Genomic DNA, 19,073 nt, shown 5'->3' on the forward strand with positions numbered 1-19,073 from the left:
TTGGTTAAATCATCTGGTCAAACCGTTGACATATTAAATTAAAAATAATATTATACTCCCTCTAATTTTATATATAAGAGAAACTTTTTAGGAATAATATTCATTCAATTATTAAGAAAATAATTTGCATATTTTTCATATGTCCGTTGTCTTTAAAAGAAGATATATAACAATGCCTAAGAACTAGAGTGTTAAATAAATTTGAAAAGATGAACAACAACACATAAAATCAAGACAATAACAAGCATAAAACATAAATATAATTAAAAAAAATAATAATTAAAACTTAATTTTTTAAATAATTCTTAGCTTTAAAAATAATCACAATATAATACTATAATAAATCTTTAACTTTTGTACCAATATATACAATTTGATTTCATAATTAATTTAATTTTCTCGCATCAAAACTAAAAGGAGATATTTTGCTACATTAAAAGACTAGATCTTAATATATCCCAAATTTGACTGTATCTGGATTTTTCAAAGCATTTTGGTTTGAAAAAAATTTCAAAAAACATTAAAAATTAATTATTTACTATTACTCATTTGTCATTACATCACATCCTTGCATTTCCCTCCGCGCGTACTGCATACTTCTCCGCTTCTGAGGCATCTTTCTTCGCTGCCTCCACTTCGCTGCCTCCCTCCACTTCGTTTTAGTCTGTTCTCCCAATTGTTGGAGATTTCTTTGTCTCAGGCTGTGCTTCAAGATCGACGAGTCATCTGAGTTGTAGTGACACTCATGCTAAAAACTATCTCCATGGCAAAATACATTTTGAAGGGATGAAGGATGGAGCTTCTCTTCTTGGACCTTCTATTTTGTTCGCCCTCTCTCTCTCTCTCTTTTATTTTCCTCCTTTTTGTTTAAACGTCCGGTTTTCAAAAATCCGTTCTGATTGATGGCTCGATTCTAGCTTTGCGTTTTAAAAGGCGGTTCTAAACGGTCCAATCCAAGCTAATCACTTAAACGGATTTACTTTGTGAACTAGGCCATTCATCCTTCTGGTTAACGGTCGGATTAGTCCAACTGTCCGATCTAGTCTGGCTTTCACAACGTTAGTCATGACTAGACATAATTTTTTGAGTATTACACAAATTTTAAAATTAATTCATTATTTTATGATTTACAAAAGTTGTTTCCGCACTAACCAGACACATAATACTAATAAGGGATTTGGGTCCATTTTATTAAAAAAAACAAACATAAAACCTATAGTGCATATAATATACTCCATTTGCCATATATAACCGCACTGAAGCAAAACCCCCCCCCCCAATTTTAGCATCATTGCATTGGCAGCATGGAAAATAAAAATAAATTTAAATGTTTTCTAAATTAAAAAATTTTCGGATATTGTAATTATTTTTTAAAATCACAATTGCGTATTTCAATGATTGACCATATATCACGTTTTAATCATAACGTATAAACCTATGATATATGTGGCCAAATTACGGGTGTTCATAACATAAAAAGATCTAAAATAACCAAAATGTGTAGAGAGCTTTAAAAGGTGAAAAAAAAAATAATAATAATCATCTAGATATTTAATTCTTAGCTTACTTATAATTCGGTTTTTAAATTTTTTATTTGTCTATAACTCACTCCCTTATTATTTTTAATCTTTTTATACTATTATCTTTTTATATGCCACTCTGGTCCTCATTATTTGTCATTTGTAGGGTTGAATTTTGACCCTTTTTATTTGTCATTTGTATCCTTTTCAATGTTTCATTTTCAATTCCATCTCTATTAATTATGGTAAAAGTGAATGGAGAGAGAATGTATGCAAAAAAATATACAACTAATTATAGTACAAGAGTCATCCTATGTGGCGAAAATTTGCCTAGTACTACCGAATCAAAACTAATTAATTTTACCTTCATAATGTTTATACATCTTCCATGCTATGCTAAGAAGAACCAACTTGAGAATACAAGGGTTTTAAACAAACACCATTAACTATGATTGAACATTTAAAAAAGGGATCAAACTAACAAATGACCCATACATGAAAGATCAAATTAAAATTCACTTCTTCTTTATTTTAGCTATGGCTCAAATCTAGGAGCTAGTTTTTAGAAGAAACACTAACAGGAATTCATGAATCTCATCCATCCATGGATTCTTCAATAAAGCTGCATCAACATTGTCTAATGCAACCCACACTGCACTATTGCACTTGAATCCTGACCCAAATGCTAATTGCCAGATCTTGTCACCTTTCTTAATTCTTCCTTTGGCTTCACAATAAGCCAATTCATACTACACTGAACTCGAAGATAAATTCCCAAATCTATACAGCGTCATCCTCGAAGGCTCCATGTCCCAATCTTGAAGCTCAAGACTCTTCTGCATTGTATCTAGCACTGCCCTTCCTCCAGCATGAATACAAAAGTGCTCAAAAGCAGACTTGAAGTTTGGAACATAAGCTTCAATCTTCATTCTAAAAGCCTTCCTTCCCACAAAATTTACAAGAAACTTGAATTTTTCTGAGAGAGGAAGGACCAGTGGGGCGAGAGATGTGATGTGAGACTTGAGCCCTTGACCTGCAACATGCATGAGGTCTTTTGAGATCGCAACACCAATATGTTGTTGCTCATCTTCTTGTTGGTGGACACAGTTGTAGCTTCTGTCATCAGAAGCCATGTGGGTACGAAGTGTGTTCATGATTTGGTACTTTGAACGAAGGCGATCTGAAGGATGGCTGGACAAAATCAAAGCAGAACCACCCATGCGAAAGAGACAAAATGGGAGGATCATGGAGGGGTTCCTTCCCTTATACAAGCCCGTGGAAATTTCAGTGCTCAGCACCATGGCGTATGAGTTAGGATGTGACTATGTTATGATAATAATGAGGCTCATATGAGTATATATTAATATGATAAGTTTATGTCATTAAAATTGAGACAGCAACAATATTAAATTTAAAATTAAGAGAATATATACCTGGAGGAGGTGTTTGGCAAAGTCAATAGCAAGAACCCCAGCACTGCATCCCATGCCACTAAGATTATAGCACAATATATTATTTCTGAACTTATACCGATTCACAATGATGTCACAGAGGGATGGCGTGGGGCAAAATACTGAACAGTTCACAACAAGAATTCCCATATCCTTTGGCTGAACCCACGTTTTCTCCAGAAGTTCATCAATGGCGCCGAAAAATATAGCTTCTGTCTCCTTCCTTGCTTCAACTAGAGACTCATTTGGTGGGGTTTCCAATAGAGCCTGACACCCGTACGTCTTAGGTCCTATACCAGACTTATCTAAAATCTTCTTCACAAGCTTCAAGCTCTGTTCTGATTCCAAAATGGTCTTCGCTCTTTCCAGCACCCTTTCCTTGGTGACAGCACAAGAATCGTTTGGTTTGTAGCATGCAAAGTCTACTAAGTATACTGGTCTTGGTTTTCTCTTCAAATGGTGATAAATGGCTAGGGTTATTAAGAGGAGAAATGTAGAGAAGCAAGAAAACTTTAGGGGTGATTGAAGATAATTGAACTTATGAATGAAAACAAAAGCCGAAGCTGCTACTAGAAACGATATGAACAGTTGGTTCATCATCTTAAAGGGTGAAGGCTAAGCGCAGTGATGGCAGTTGAGAATTCTCCATTTTTTGAGCTTATATATAGAGAAAAGTTAGATGAAAATCATATTATTTTTTTGGTTATACCTAGGAGAAACTACGGTTTATTTTTTGTAGACTAGGTTGTTGAACTAGATTATGAGATCATGTTTTGTACAAGTTTTGGGGTGATTTGTATTTTTCATTATTTATAAATTATTGATTAAAATGTAACCAAATATGTTTATATATAAATCATATAACTATGGTTAAATATTTGTTAAAATGTATTGCCCCGTCTTTAGTAAATTTAATGTATAATTAGAAGATATATATGTGCACATACACATTAATAATTATAAAAAATTATAATTTTAATTAAATAGTTTCCTATATAAGAACAAAAATTTAATAAAATTTGATAATTGATAACAAGAAAACGGAAACAAAATATAACAACATCAAAATAGAAACAATATAATTGTTTTACCGCCCATATATGTAATAGTAATGGGAATCTTACATTTTTTTTCCCCAACATCATCATCATAATATGTGATGCTTAATTGATTAATGAAATTTCTGCATGTTTTTAATTTAAAACAGTATTCACGATCTTCTTTTCAATATAAACAATCAATAGGCTTCCTCTTCATTTTGATGGTTTCAGTGAATAGGCTACCCCGTAAGTAGTGCAGAATCAACTTCGGTCCGTCCTCGTATGCACATTAATTCATTTCAACTTATAAAGAATTAAATATTGTTGAAATGTAGATTTTGATGTTTTATTTTGCATTTTCGTAAGGTAATCATTAATTCACACATGGATTAATTATGTTAAAAATATAATACTCCTCCGATCCTTAATATAAGACCCATTTAACTAATCTGATCAGATCAAGAAATTTAGGTAAACTAGTTAATTATAAGAAATGTGACAGGTTTTTCTTAAAATACCATAATCATCTTTCTTAATACTCCCTCTTCCTAATCTACTTGATTATGGTTGAAGGAGTATCCATAAGGGTAATTTAAAGAAAATTGATAAATATGAGAAATAAATCTTATATTTAGAATCAAAACCAACTCAACAATTAGGTTTTATATTACAGACCAGAGGAGTACATAATATTGCACATTTCCTAAATGATAACATTTGACGATTGCATCGCTCTGGCCTGAAGTTATATATTTGTCGTTGAAAACGGATAAAACGAAGAAACTAACGAACGATGAAGCACATTATTACAAAGAAAGTCACGTTTACTCACACAAACAAATCATTTGATATGACAAATTCTACAGTGTGATACTATAATCCTATGTAGTATTATTTAATGGTTGTTGAAGTGTCCATATTAGTTTGGAAAAAGGCATTTATCAGCCATGGAACCAAATCGGTACTCACTCTATATCCTATTTATAAGTTATTTTCAATTACTTTATATAAATCAGAAAAATAAGTCAATTATGAGTTAAAATTAGGGAAAGTTAGAATAGAGGACCTAAAAGGAATAATATTTACTGCAAAGGATCTTAAAAGTCCTAATTACTTAGAAAGACCAAAAACTAAAATCTAAATATACTAATACTAAACTATATACCCCTAATAAACTTCCTTATACTCCCTCCAACCACATCTCAATTACTTGACAATTAGCAACTAAAAAATAGGAGAGCAATCTATTATCGTCAATTTTTATTCTTTTTTTATTCAATCTACGCATTATAAAAATTTTACAATATAATTATATATAATATTGTTCACTTAAATTTGATCATTAAAATTTAATAATCTGTGTTCTAATTTATTTTTACAAAAAAGCTAAATTTTATATACGAAGTTAATTTTATTTTTTATATAACATTAAATTAGAGCAAGTGTTCCAAAAGAAATTATATTACATTAATTTAAAATTTTTATAAAATTTTATGCATGTTGAAATATGTTATAAAAAATAATTTTTATTTTGATTTTGATTAAAATAATAAAAATAATTTATTATTAATTATTTTACAAAATTTATATTTATTTTTCTGTTTATATATTTTTATCAATATTTTCGCTCATTTACTATATCTAACTATTTTTTTAGAAATTACTTAATGTAATTTTTAAAAGTAATTAAATATATAAATTTTTATTATAATATATTTAATAGGACGAACAGGGGTGAGGAAAAAGTGGAGATAAATAATTTGTCCTCATCTTAGTAGGTGAAGAAAATTTTATTTTTGATTAAAAGTTTTGAGTGCATTTTGTTTCCAATAAATAAAAAAAGTGTCGATATTAATGGTAAGTCAAATATTTAAGGCATGATTAGTAAAAATGTAAGTGATTTAATCAGAGGCAATTTGGTGTTTGCATATTTATTTATTTTATTTATGGTCCTTCTAAATAATTACAATTTTTAAGATCCTTTGTAATAAATATAACTTGTTCTTATTCCTTCTCTCTAATTTTCCCTTAAAATTATATCATCTTTCAACAATATTTATATTAAGGTCCCTACTGGAAAATAAATTGATTCATATATTTTGTAAAATGAATTATAAGTGCGGATGTTAACAAGAATTCTAATTAAAAGATTACTTATAAAAATTGTAGCTTCCACAATATAGGTTATAAGGAGCAAAAGTGAAGAAAAGAGGGAGGGCATTTTTGTCCGACCAATTTTTCCCAAATAAGAACACAGGTCATCCTTTATGGTATTTGTCAATATTTGTTCTTTTTAAATTCACATTTCTCACATTTTAAATGACCCATTGACCATAAAAATAACGTTTAAACTCACATTTTGTAACACATGAATTGCCACCCTAAACATATCCTTTCATGTGTGGTTATTGTTTTTTCAAAAAAGATAATGTCATTCATTCGTTATAGTTTTTAATAGGTAATGACATCTTATTTAATGGAAAATTACCCCTTGCCCTTTGATCTATATATCTTATTAAAATAATTTAATACGTATTTAAATTAAAACTTAAATATATAACAAAATATGTGAGGAAAATTAAAAAGCTAGTGTCTTGATAGTATATATTGGATAAGGAAATATAAACATATTGATATTCTTGTATTGCACAGCTGAACATTTGTTACTGCACCTTTTCATTCATTCCTCTTTTTTTTTTTTTTATAACTGATCAGAATATCCTCAAATTACTTTGAGCTTAAGATTAATCTCTATTGAGCCGAAAGTGTTAAAATTAAAACCCTCTTAACAAATAAGCTTTTCAAGATTCAAACTTGTCTTCTGCTTACGGGAACCAATAGCTTGTTAGTATATCATTCCAAATTTAATCCCACACTGTATATCATATTCAGACTTGATTTGGCATATTTAGTTTCCTTTTCTTTTTCTTTTTCTTCGTACAAAAAAAGTGACTTGATGGATTTATATCAAAACGTAAAGGAATTACAAATAACAGAATGGGAGAACTAATTTGGACATCTCTATAGTTTTCCTTAAAAAAATTTTCCTTTTTAAATTTATTGAGTCTTTTAACCTTCTTAAAGTCCTTTGCTAAAATCAATCCCAAGTAGAATTGAGTTTGACTGCGCAATGCACCTTCAAGAACGAGAAGGAGGAGAGATCAGATGATCCCTACAAAAAATGAAAAACAAAGGAGGAGTTTGATTTTCAATACTTTGTGTATGAAACAAACCTAATTACTTTCTTGCCTTCACTATTCTACTCGAGATCCTTATCAATAAAACAAATGCAAGAGTCAAGGTTCGAATCCTCATATTTAGTATCTAACAGTATATCGAATATGATTGTCTTTAATAAAAGAATTATGTGCTTTGTCAAAAAAAAAAAACAAATGCAAAGGATTGGTAATGAATTTTTCAAATTTATTCATAGGATTATGATACCCACAATCAAGACATTGCTCATATATCATCTGCTTTTTTAGCAACGCGTTAATACAGATCATGCATCTTGTTACTATATTATGGTGATCTCTCGCATTAGTGATATCGAATACTTTTCATCAAAAGATTGCAATTAAAGGAGTCAAAATTCTCAAAGTTTATATCGACAAAAAAAAATAATCTCAAATTCTATGACAAAAGTGTGCAAGAAATCGATAGTGAAATATTCAAATTTATTCATAGGATTTTGGTAGAAACAGTAAAGTCTCTGTCTCCTTCCTCGCCTCAACCAAAGACAAATTTAGGTGGGGGATCTCGGCCTCCTAAGTCTCAAACCAAAATTTTCTAAAATCTTTAAGACTGGCTTTTGGCTTTGTTCACCCACTACAGAAAAAAAAATTTTTTTTAAGGGACTCTAAAAAGTCGCCACTGAAAATTAATTTTCTGTAATGACAATAAAAATCATCACTAAATATGATTTTCTTGGCTGTCTCCTTGAGTGAAGAAAAATGGCTAGGCTTATTAGGAGGAACAATGCAAAGAACGTAATATGATAGGTTCATCATGTTGATGTTGAAGGTTAATTAATTAAGCAGCAATGGCGCTTGAGAATTCTCTATATACGTACGTTTGAGATTAATAGTTGTTGAAGTGTCCATATATATAATTATAGTTGAATAAGATAGTCTTTAATTTTGAAATACAGTATTTGAAACCCTCCAGTTTTTATAGATTCATTAGCAAATTAAATTCATGTTGCTCACAGTTTAAATGACTAGCATATCTTTTGAATATAAAGCTAGGAAAACGAAATAATCTTATTTGGACATAAAAGAGACATACACCTCCATACTATAAGGGATGCATGAAGAACTATTATGTAAGCATGCATGCCAGAAAATATTACTTACACATTTAAAGCATTTTTTAGAATTTAACTGATGCAATATTTAAAAGTGAAATTGGGGGGGGTCCTGCATTGAAAATTTTATTAGTGAGAAGAGTTTAAATCAGAGTACTGATATATATTTTTTGTGACAAGAGTACTGATACTCTGTGGGTACAAAATTTGCAAACCACCAGTAGTTTTTGTGTATTAAAATTATCAAAAAAATTTTATTAATAAAATTGTTAAAGGGACTTTTCCCAAATTTTTTTTCTGTTTAAAACAAGTGTGAAATGAAAAGGTGGGTTTCTGAAGCCCAAGAGAATGAGATTATAGATCCCAAGTGTTGGTAATGGAGTCTCTGCAAGATGGGTAGTGCATGTTGGGTTTTGTTTCTAATAATTTTCGTTCAAAATGGGCCATGTTTTGTCATTAATTATTATATATTTATATTTAGATTTGACAAATAGTTAGTTAAAATTAATTAGTTAAGCATCAAAATATATTTTATAATTTTTCAGAATTACTCCTAAGTCTCAATCAAGTTAAAAAGAATGAGAATTCCTTTTCCACAAAATTTTCATTGAAAAAATGGTGGCTTCTTTCCCATCACTCAAATTCTTTGGAGTCAATTATCCAAGGCAGAAGATGGGAAATCCTCGTTTTAAACCGTGCATATCTTTTTCTATTTTTTATATTTCGCTAAGAAGAATTAAAAAAATAAGGATATTTTTGAAAATGAGTAATAAATATTTCTTTCAAACCTGTAGAAAGTCAGGGAGTATTTGGGAGCTCTTGAAAGCACTTTAAAAAAGCATTTTCATATAAATCGGGACAAAATTTTTCTCATACATTTACCTCAAATTTTATAAAATCACTTCTAAAATTATGATTTGATTTTCATCCAAATGCCCCCTAATACTAACAACTATAATTGATTCTAGACTTGTTAATTTTTTTTATAGTGATATGATGATAAAAACCAAGAATTCACATGGTTAAGAAGAATTTACTTTTCACTTTTAGAAGCAATAGTGGCTTAGGTATTAGATCTACGGTTCACATGAGTCTAGTTTTATTGGCCAAACAAATTTGAAGGATTCTATTATCTAAACTTCCCTCTCTTCTCACCACCACTTTAATTTGAGATTAAAATATTTGGATATCTCTTCCGGTTGTAAGCTGAAAAGGCCTTATAATGCTTCTTGGTTTTGGAAAGAAATTTTGGAATCATCTAATCTCATTTTTCAACATTGGAAAGTTGTCTTGGCAGATTCTCTCTCTCTCTCTCTGTGTCTTAGAAGATTCTATATATATATATATAAATATATATATATATTTGTCGATCACAACCTTTGGTGGCTGATGCCTCATCAATCCATGGCTTAGGATTCAAAGTATCTGTGAAGTTTTTATTCACTATCCTAACTCTTGGTTCTCACGTTCTTGGAATGCGCCACTAGTTAAAGCCATATACTGTTTAAGGGTGGTTGTTATCATTCTTTAAACATCTATCTCACTTTGTAATAATGTGACTTCATTGCCAAGTAGTGTTAAATAGGACGACGCTTTGTCTATTCAGAATGCTATGATCAAGCAGGTCATTCCATTTAAAACTTTGGGATTTTATATGAAATATCCATCTGCCTCAGACAACTCCTATTTACTTGGAAACTAGTCCATTCTGCAATGACCGTTAGAAAGCTTTTGAGAAAGCATCATCAAATGTAAAAGTTGGCTATGTCTTTGGTTGTCATATGTTTGAAACAGTTTATCATCTCCTCTACTCTTGCCTTTATATAAAGTCTGTCTAGTTTTGCTGCATTATTTTTCTGTTGAGGTGACTATTCTGCACAAGGCTTTCTTGCATCGCTTTATAGAACAGTGCATCAGCTATCTTCTGACCGCAACTCGACAATGTTAAAATGAACGATCATCTTACTAAATCTCGTCTAGATTAAGTGAATTGAGGCTCTTCATAAAGAATTCATCAACAAACCATGACAAGTAATTCAAAAATTCCAAGGTTACTTTCACAGCCTCACTGAAATTTGTAATTGGTAAAAGCCTTTCTTGTAATTCTAATGCCTTAAATTCAGTTCATACTTCTGAATTATCCAGTTATGATATTCGCAATATTCTCAAGTCAGCACAGGGCTAGAAAATTTACGCGAGAAAGGTTAAAATTCCAAGGGAATATTTCTTACATTGCCACAATTTTCTCTGGCCATGATAAACTCAAACATTCATATGAGTGAAATGAAACAACCTTCTTTTGATTTTGGTTTTTTTCCTCCCGCATCACTACAAAAAAACAGACTTTAGGCGACAACTTTCGGCGGCAACAAAAAAAGTCGGCGCTGAAAGTTCACCATTGAAACCAAGACTTTCAACGGCGACAAAAGTGTCGCCGCTAAAAGTGGACCTTTAGCGGCGACTTTTTTTGTCGCTGCCGAAAGTGGACTTTTAGCGGCGACTTTTTTAGTCGCCGCTGAAAGTTCGTTATTAAAATCAAGACTTTCAGCAGCGATTTTTTTTGTCACCACCGAACGTGGACTTTTAGTGGCGACTTTTATTGTCGCCGCTGAAAGTTCGCTGCTGAAACTAAGACTTTCAGTGGCGACAAAAGTGTTGCCGCTGAAAGTGGACTTTCAGCGGTGACTTTTTTTGTCGCCGCTGAAAGTATAATATAATAATATATATTTTATTTTACAATATTAATAAACAAATTCAATCTGGCTCAGCGGCAAGAAGATTGGACACGAAAGGAGATGGTTACGAGTTCGAACCTGGAAGAAGACACATTTAAGGTGAAAATATTTGGACGATGACGTGGCGAGGAGGAGTGATGTGGCAATGATGTAGAGGTGGCTAGTGATGATGTGGCGGTCAGCTAGTGATGATGTGGCCGCCGATGGTGATGACGTGGAGGTTGACGATGATGACGTGGCAAGCGGAGACGATGACGTGGCACCGGCGGTGATGACGTGACATTGGTAAAGCCAATTCCTCTTAGGCATTACTTTCGGTGGCGACAAAAAAGTCACCGCAGAAAACACTTTTGGTGGCGACATTTGTCGCCGCTGAAAATTCTTTTAGCGGTGACATTTTGAAAATTCTTTTAGCAGCGACAAGAATGTCGCCGCCAAAACTTCTAAAAGTCACCGCTGAAAGTATCTTTTAGCGGCGACCTTTTTAGTCGCCACTGAAAGTTTTTAGCCACAGTTGCTACAGCAACGACTTTTCAGCGGCGACTTGTCGCCGCAAAAAACTTTCAGTGGCGACTTTTGTACTTTCAGCGGCGACTTTTGTCGCCGCTGAAAGTCAATTTTTTTGTAGTGCATCTCCTGTCTAAACATCTCATTTGCAATTGGTTGCTGTTGGCGAATTAAAAGTTATTTCATCAATGATTGCCACTACTGAGAAAATTCAAATTGACCTCTGATTATAGTTGGATGTGGCTAGACCTTTTTTTTTTTAATCATACATAATATTAATAATCGAAGGTTAGGTTGTTATATGAATAAATGAATAAATCTATAATTTGCTTTAAGGCTTCGATATATAGAGTTGTTAGTATGTGGGATCCATATGCTCTTCATGCTTACCAATATAAACTTTTGCCCCTATATTCACTGTTTAAAGTGCCTTTTCAATGAATTGAGTTCAGAAACTACGCTCTCATGAAAAGAAAGTCAACTTTGGGTGTCAACTCTGCTAATGATTTATTAATATATACTTATTCTTCCAAGGCCCTATTGTAAGTATATATCTAGTACAAAAATTAAAAAAAAAATTAATTAAGCGTCAAAATCTTTTGTAGTTTTTCATAATTACTCTTAATAAAATTTAGAAAATGAAAATTCATTTCTCACTATGCTTTCATCGAAAAGAATTAGGGTGGCTTCTCTCCATTGTCTCCCACTTCTAGCAGTCAATTATCTAGAAAATGCGAAATCCTCATCGTAAACTTCTGCAGTGTCTATCTTTTTAATTTCTATTGTTTTTATATGGTTACTGGGGGAGAATGACGAGACAAAGGACCCCTTTAGAAAGTCTTCATGTTTAGAAGCATATGAGTGGCCTTTAAATAGAGCTGGAGGAAATATTTTTCTTATGTAGGTGAATATAATCAAGGGTATGTTGAAAATTAAAGACCAAATGAAAGATTAGTGGGAAGAATATAGAAGATTGATTTGCAGCTAATTAAGGGATCACACACCAATCAACAATATCATCAATTTTCATTTTCTCCTCAATTCCATCAAAGCCACAAGTCTTTATTCCACAAAACAGTAACATATTTTTATAGCACAACATAGCGACCCAACCATAATAATTAGGACAATAGTTAATAGGATTGCATATATACACACCAAACTTAGTAGCTAGTATTGACCGACATATATCTTAACTAACGGGAGTTACCCTCTCCAACCACATTAACAGGGAATTTATGAATCTCATCATTCCATGGATTCTTCAGTGAACCTGCTTCAACGTTGTCCAATGCACCCCACACTGCACTGTTACACTTGAACCCTGACCCAAATGCTAATTGCCAGATTCTGTCACCTTTCTTGATTCTTCCTTTGGCTTCACAGTAAGCCAATTCATACCACACTGAACTCGAAGATGTGTTCCCAAACCCATAAAGTGTCATTCTTGAAGGTTCCACGTCCCAGTCTTGAAGCTCAAGACTCTTCTGCATCGTATCCAACACTGCCCTTCCTCCAGTGTGAATGCAAAAGTGCTCAAAAGCCGACTTGAAATTCGGAACATAAGCTTCAATCTTCAATCTCAAAACCTTCCTTCCGACAGAGTTTACAAGAAACTTGAGTTTTCTGAGACAGGAAGGACCAATGGGGCGAGCGATGTGATGTGAGACTTGAGGACGTGACCTGCAACGTTCATGAGGTCTTTTGAGATGGAAACGCCAATTATTTTCTGGTCATCGTCTCGTTGAAACACACAGTTGTAGCTTCTGTCATCGGAAGCCATGTGGGTGCGAAGTGTGTGAATGATTTGGTACTTGGAACGATGACGATCTAAAGGATGGTTGGAGAGAAGAGAAGCAGAACCACCCATGCGAAAGAGACAATTGATGAGAAGCATTGAAGGGTCGTTTCCCAAGTACGTCCCCATAATTGCATTTTCAGTGCTCAAAACCATGGCATACGAGCTAGGGTGTGACTGCCAAAGCATAACAATAAGCTGTACAAGTTAGATAGGTACACAAAATCAAGTTGTTTGATTACATAGCAATTAGCCTAGTTCGTTTTAGGGTTTGGGGCCTCTAACATCCCTCCATATAATGCCTTTTGCAATGCCCTAACTTCTGAAATGTGTTTTGTTTTTTTTCTTGTTTCTTTTACAATTAGATTATTTGGAAAAAGAATATGAAGAACCTGGAGGAGGCGTTTGGCAAAGTCAATAGCAAGAACTCCAGCGCTGCACCCCATGCCGCCAAGATCATAGCACAAAATGTTGTGTTTGAGTTTATATCGATTCACGATCATGTCACAGAGAGATGGTGTGGGACAAAACGTACTACAATTCACAACAAGAATTCCTATATCCTTTGGTTGGACCCATGTTTTCTCCAGAAGTTCATCAATGACTCCGAAAAGCACAGTCTCTGCCTCCTTCCCTGCCTCAATCAGACATACTTTTGGTTGGTTCTGCATTAGAGCTCGAGGGAGGTACGTCTTAGATCCTAAACCAGACTTATCCAAAATTTTCCCCATTCGTCTCACGTTCTCCTCTGAGAAAACTCCAAAGCTCTTTGCTGTTTCCAATAACATTTCCTTGGTGAGAGCACAAGAATCGTTTGGTTTGTAGCAGGCAAAGTCTACTAAGTATACTTTGCTTGGCTGTCTCTTCAAGTGATGAAAAATGGCTAGGGTTAGGAGGAATGACGCAGAGAAGCAAGAAAATATTAGAGATGGATGAACATATTTGAATTCATGATGAACACAAGCAGAAGCTGAAGCAGCTATCAAAAAAGACTTGAGGAGCAACAGGTTCATCATGTTGACGTACGGCTAAGTAAGGAACTAAGGATGCATGCGATGACCTCATTTGGCTGAGCCTTAAATAAGCCTGGCGGTGAGGGTGGGGTAGAGAGAGAGAGATAGCCGCCTTGTTTCGAGCTTATCTTGGATTCTAAATAAATGCATGGATCCACACCCTTTCATGTTTTATTTTTGTGAGAGAGAGAGAGAGAGAGAGAGAGAGCCGCCTTGTTTCGAGCTTATCTTGGATTCTAAAATGCATGGATCCACACCTTTCACGTTTTATTTTTGTAAGCTAAAGATTTCTTATTTTCTAAGTTGCTAGAGCAAACAATAAAATATTGAAGGCAACAGCACAATGTAAAAGCTCATTTGAAAATATCTACAAAACAGTCACGTGATAGAGTGTCTTGTTGCAAGTGACTTTGCTACTACTAGAGGATTTTACTGCCCTAATAACATTAAGGGTGTGTTTGGTACGAGGGATTTGGGAGAAAGGGAAGGGATTTTAATCATTTCTCCTTGTTTGGCAATACACAAATTTTAGGAGAGGAAAAAAATTTTAAAATTTTTCCTCCCCTCTCCTCCTCAGCCTCCCCTCCAAAATTGGGAGGATTTGGAGGGAAAGGGTAATATTTTTCCATATTATGATTATTATGTCCATATTTTGTCATGTTGTGACTATTATATTCATATTCTGTCATGTTGTGACTATTATGCCCATATCTTAAATAAAATAAGAGTAAAATTGTCCATACTAAAATATTTTTTCCTCCCCTTCCCTCTTTTGTTATAAATCCAAACAAAATACTATTAAAATCCTTCCACTCTCCTTCCCTCTCCTTCCCTCTATTAAAACCCCCCTCCTCTTTCTTTCATTGAGCCAAACATACCCTAAAGCAATCACAGTTGAATCCGTCTCAATAATCACCTTCCTCAGATATACTACCTCCAATCTTAATATAAAACCCAATTGATTAATTTAGAGAGATTAAAAAAGTTACTAAATTACTTAATTATAGTATATGTTACATGATTTTTCTAAAATACTGATGTGTATCATTAGATCTTATATCAAGTTATAAAATAAGAGTGAATCAAATTAGTTTGGAGAAAAATGATAAATATAAAAACTTTAATGTAATTTATTAACTTTTTTAATTTTTTCAAATTAGTCAATTGGGTCTTATATTAAAAATAAGAGGTAGTACTCCTCCGGTCCTTAATATATGACCCATTTAACTAATTTGATTAGATTAAGGAAGTTAGGTAAGTTAGTTAATTATAAGAAAAAGGACACGTTTTTTCTAAAACACCATAATCATCTTTCTTAATACCACATCTCTCGTTTCTACTTGATTATAATTGAGAGAGTATCCATAGGGGTAATTTAGAGAAAGTTGATAAATATGAGAAATGTGTCTTATATTTAGGACCAAAACCAACTCAAGAATTGGGTCCTATATTAAGGACCGAAGGAGTATTATTTGCTAAAAGGTATCGCTTAACAGCATCTTTTTTTTAATGTTGTTTTTCTTTTTCTTTTTTTTGTCTTCGTTCTATCAAACTTCAAAAAGGACTCAAACTATCTATTCAAGATCTCCTTAACAGCGCCTCGGATGATCAGTTTTGTACATATCCTTGCCACCTTAAATGATATTATACCATTTTTTTCCAATAGACGCCGGCTCTTCCCCCCCCCCTTTTGGTATATGTTATTACTTATCATCTTTTATATGATCAAATATTCATCTTAACATTCTTTACTACACCAGCTTTTTTTTATCGCGTTGCTCTTCTTTATAGTTGAGCTGTCACTACCAATTTCATAGTAATTCGAACCTCTTATCAAACTTGCATGGATTGCGTATTAAACTGATATGATGAAATATATCCATATATATATACATATATATTGATTCCAAACTGATCAAAACTTGCCTAATTATAGATCAGCCAGCCTTTTTTGTTCTTTGTACTTTTTTCATATAAAAATAAATTTATTATAATTTACTGGCTAAATAAAATTTCGTTACATATATAGCCATTTTATTGCAAACACAACTCATAAGTGAAAAATAATTTTTTGTGTGTTGCTGAATAAAGATTATGAAAAAATAGCCATAAATATTAAATAATAAAAATATAAGAGAAAATATCCATAATCTGAAAAGCATCACTATTTAACCATGAATTTTTGTAAAATCCGCTTCTGCTTCGATACAAAAATGGAGTAACAGTCACACCCTAAACTTTCCATTAATAATGAGCAGGAAAACTAATATTTCGGTGTTTCATGGAGACCTGTTGAAAATTCAATCTGATTCAAATGCGTACGTTCCCCAATCAAATCAAGTCATTACTACTCCAACGAGCCTAAAATATCCGGATAGTTTTTATAAGACAATTCTAAATGTTTTTTAAGAATTGAAGACAAGTAGGCAAACCATCAATTCTATATTTTGAAGGATTGGTACAGATATCTTTTGATTAGAGGAGGTTCATATTTGAAATACTCCTAGACACTACATGTGAGTATTTCTTTTACTAAAAATTCGAACCTGCCACATTATGAGAGGTGAAACTATTCGAAAATGGAAAAAATTTTCAATTATACCTTATACTTAGCTTCCTCGGTATCCTCCTCCTCCTCCTTTCTGTGAGGAGTATGCTTGTGAAGTTTTTGTGGGTATAAATAAATTATTGATGGTAATGTTATGGGAGGGAATGAAACACGTGGAAGGAGATATGTGGTCGAAAGGGGGCATAAAGAAGATACCGTCTTTATTTTATTTTTTTATTTTTTGACAAGGGGGTGTTTGGGTGATTGCCCAAACTATGGTTTGAGAAAAAAATAACCCAAACACCCATCAATTTTTTGAAACCATGGTTTGCATATCAAAACTAAAGTTTTGTAATAAACAACAAAATTTTGCTTTTTGAGCTGTTCTTCCCCCACCCCCTACGGTAATTTCTTTTGGTTGAAAACAATTATTTATTTTTCAAAAAACATAATCTTATATTTTATAATTATATATACACATATTAACAATTACTACATCATGTCTTTAATATAAGACCTCATTTGACTTTTATTTGGTCCTAAATATAAAACCTCAATCTACTTTATTTCTCATATTTGTCTATTGTTTTTCAAGTTATAACCAATAAACTTGATTAATAGTGATATTGTAGGAAAGACAACACCTATTTATTACAAATAACTAATTTAACTTATTTGTTTAATCTACTCAAATTAGTCAACTAGCTCTCCTATTTAGAACTAGATATAGTAATTAATATATGTTTTTATACATTGTTTAATATGTTGGCAAAAAAAAAATTAACAAATTTATTATTCCAGTCTTTAATGTAAGACCTAATTGGATAGTTAATATTGGCCTTAAATGTAAGATTATTATTTCGGTCATTAATGTAAAACCTAATTTGAGAGTTAATATGTAGACAAGGTCTTAAACTTTTATTGAAGGAAAGCTTCAACCAGACTAGTAATATGTAGTTTAAAAAAAAACTTATTATAAATGCTCCATATCGATGCAATATCTTAATTATTATGGTACTTTTTTATTCATTTTTCTATAAACATATTTAATCTTTTTTATAAATATATATACATATATTAATTATTTATTAATTATATTTTCTTATATATTATTAATTATGTTGGTAAAAAAATATATTATTAACAATTTTATTCCTTCAAATTGAAATATATTATAAAATCTATCTTTTATGTAATTATCATATTTGTATGTCTTTTTTAGTAATTTGTATATATAAAAAGTGTTTCTGACAACAACTATCCAAACACTCTCACTTTATCAGAATCACTTTTTCAGAAAATCTATTTTTTCTAGAATCTATTCTCCAGAAGCTATATTCCAAACCCTGGTTTGGTTCGATCCAAACACCTCCCAGGAAGGAGATACCGTCTTTATGAGGGTTGGTTTTTAATACGATGTAATTATATTCCATTTGCGTCAAAATATGAATTACTTAGAAAAAAATTCATACTTATTTATTAATTTTGTTTCAGCAATTAATACTTAGATGTGATTTTTTGCACTTTTCTCTCTCATTTGACAATATCATAATATGGGTAAAGTTTAAAAAAAAATAATTTAATTCGAAATAAATTTAATGGGTTAACTATTATATTTTGATTTTGATAAATTCGTTAAAGTGACTTACTTTAAATCTGAGGAAATATATATAATCCATAATAATTAGAGGTTAGTTAATTATGGTGCATACAGTTGGAAGAAATTAAGAAAAAATTATGAAGAAAGACCAAAAAAATAATATTTATTGGGAATGATTTTAAAAATTATAATTATTTATGGGGGTGAGAATATATATATATATCTGCATATCAAACCTAAACAAATGTAATCACAATATTTTGTTTTAGATTCTACTTGATGTATGTTATTATTGTGCCAATCTGATGTCTCACGCATCATGTTCAATCTTGATCACCACTTTATATTAGGGCTGCACATGGACAAGGCTGGGTAGGGCAAACCCCTTGCCTGATGCCCAGTCCGAAAAATGAGCGGGCTGCGTTTTGCAGCCCGCTGCCCAACCCTGCCCAGTGAAAGCCCTAACCATTTTGGGCAGGGCAAGAGCAGGCTGGGCAGGGCGGGCTTTTCTACCCAGCGTAATGACACCATGCCCTATATCATATGTAGAAAAAA

At 32.3% G+C, this 19,073-nt stretch overlaps 2 pseudogenes; both read right to left on the reverse strand.

Annotated features, from left to right (window-relative positions):
* Positions 1–2,068: 2,068 nt before the first annotated feature.
* On the reverse strand, positions 2,069–3,568 carry LOC114717039 (3-ketoacyl-CoA synthase 11-like; annotated as a pseudogene).
* Positions 3,569–12,750: 9,182 nt separating this feature from the next.
* Positions 12,751–14,206, reverse strand: LOC114717071 (3-ketoacyl-CoA synthase 2-like; annotated as a pseudogene).
* Positions 14,207–19,073: the final 4,867 nt, after the last annotated feature.

Source organism: Neltuma alba, unplaced genomic scaffold (genome assembly GCF_004799145.2).
Source record: "Neltuma alba isolate B1F8T4 unplaced genomic scaffold, ASM479914v2 tig00011705_pilon, whole genome shotgun sequence".
NCBI classification, from domain to species: Eukaryota; Viridiplantae; Streptophyta; class Magnoliopsida; order Fabales; family Fabaceae; genus Neltuma; species Neltuma alba.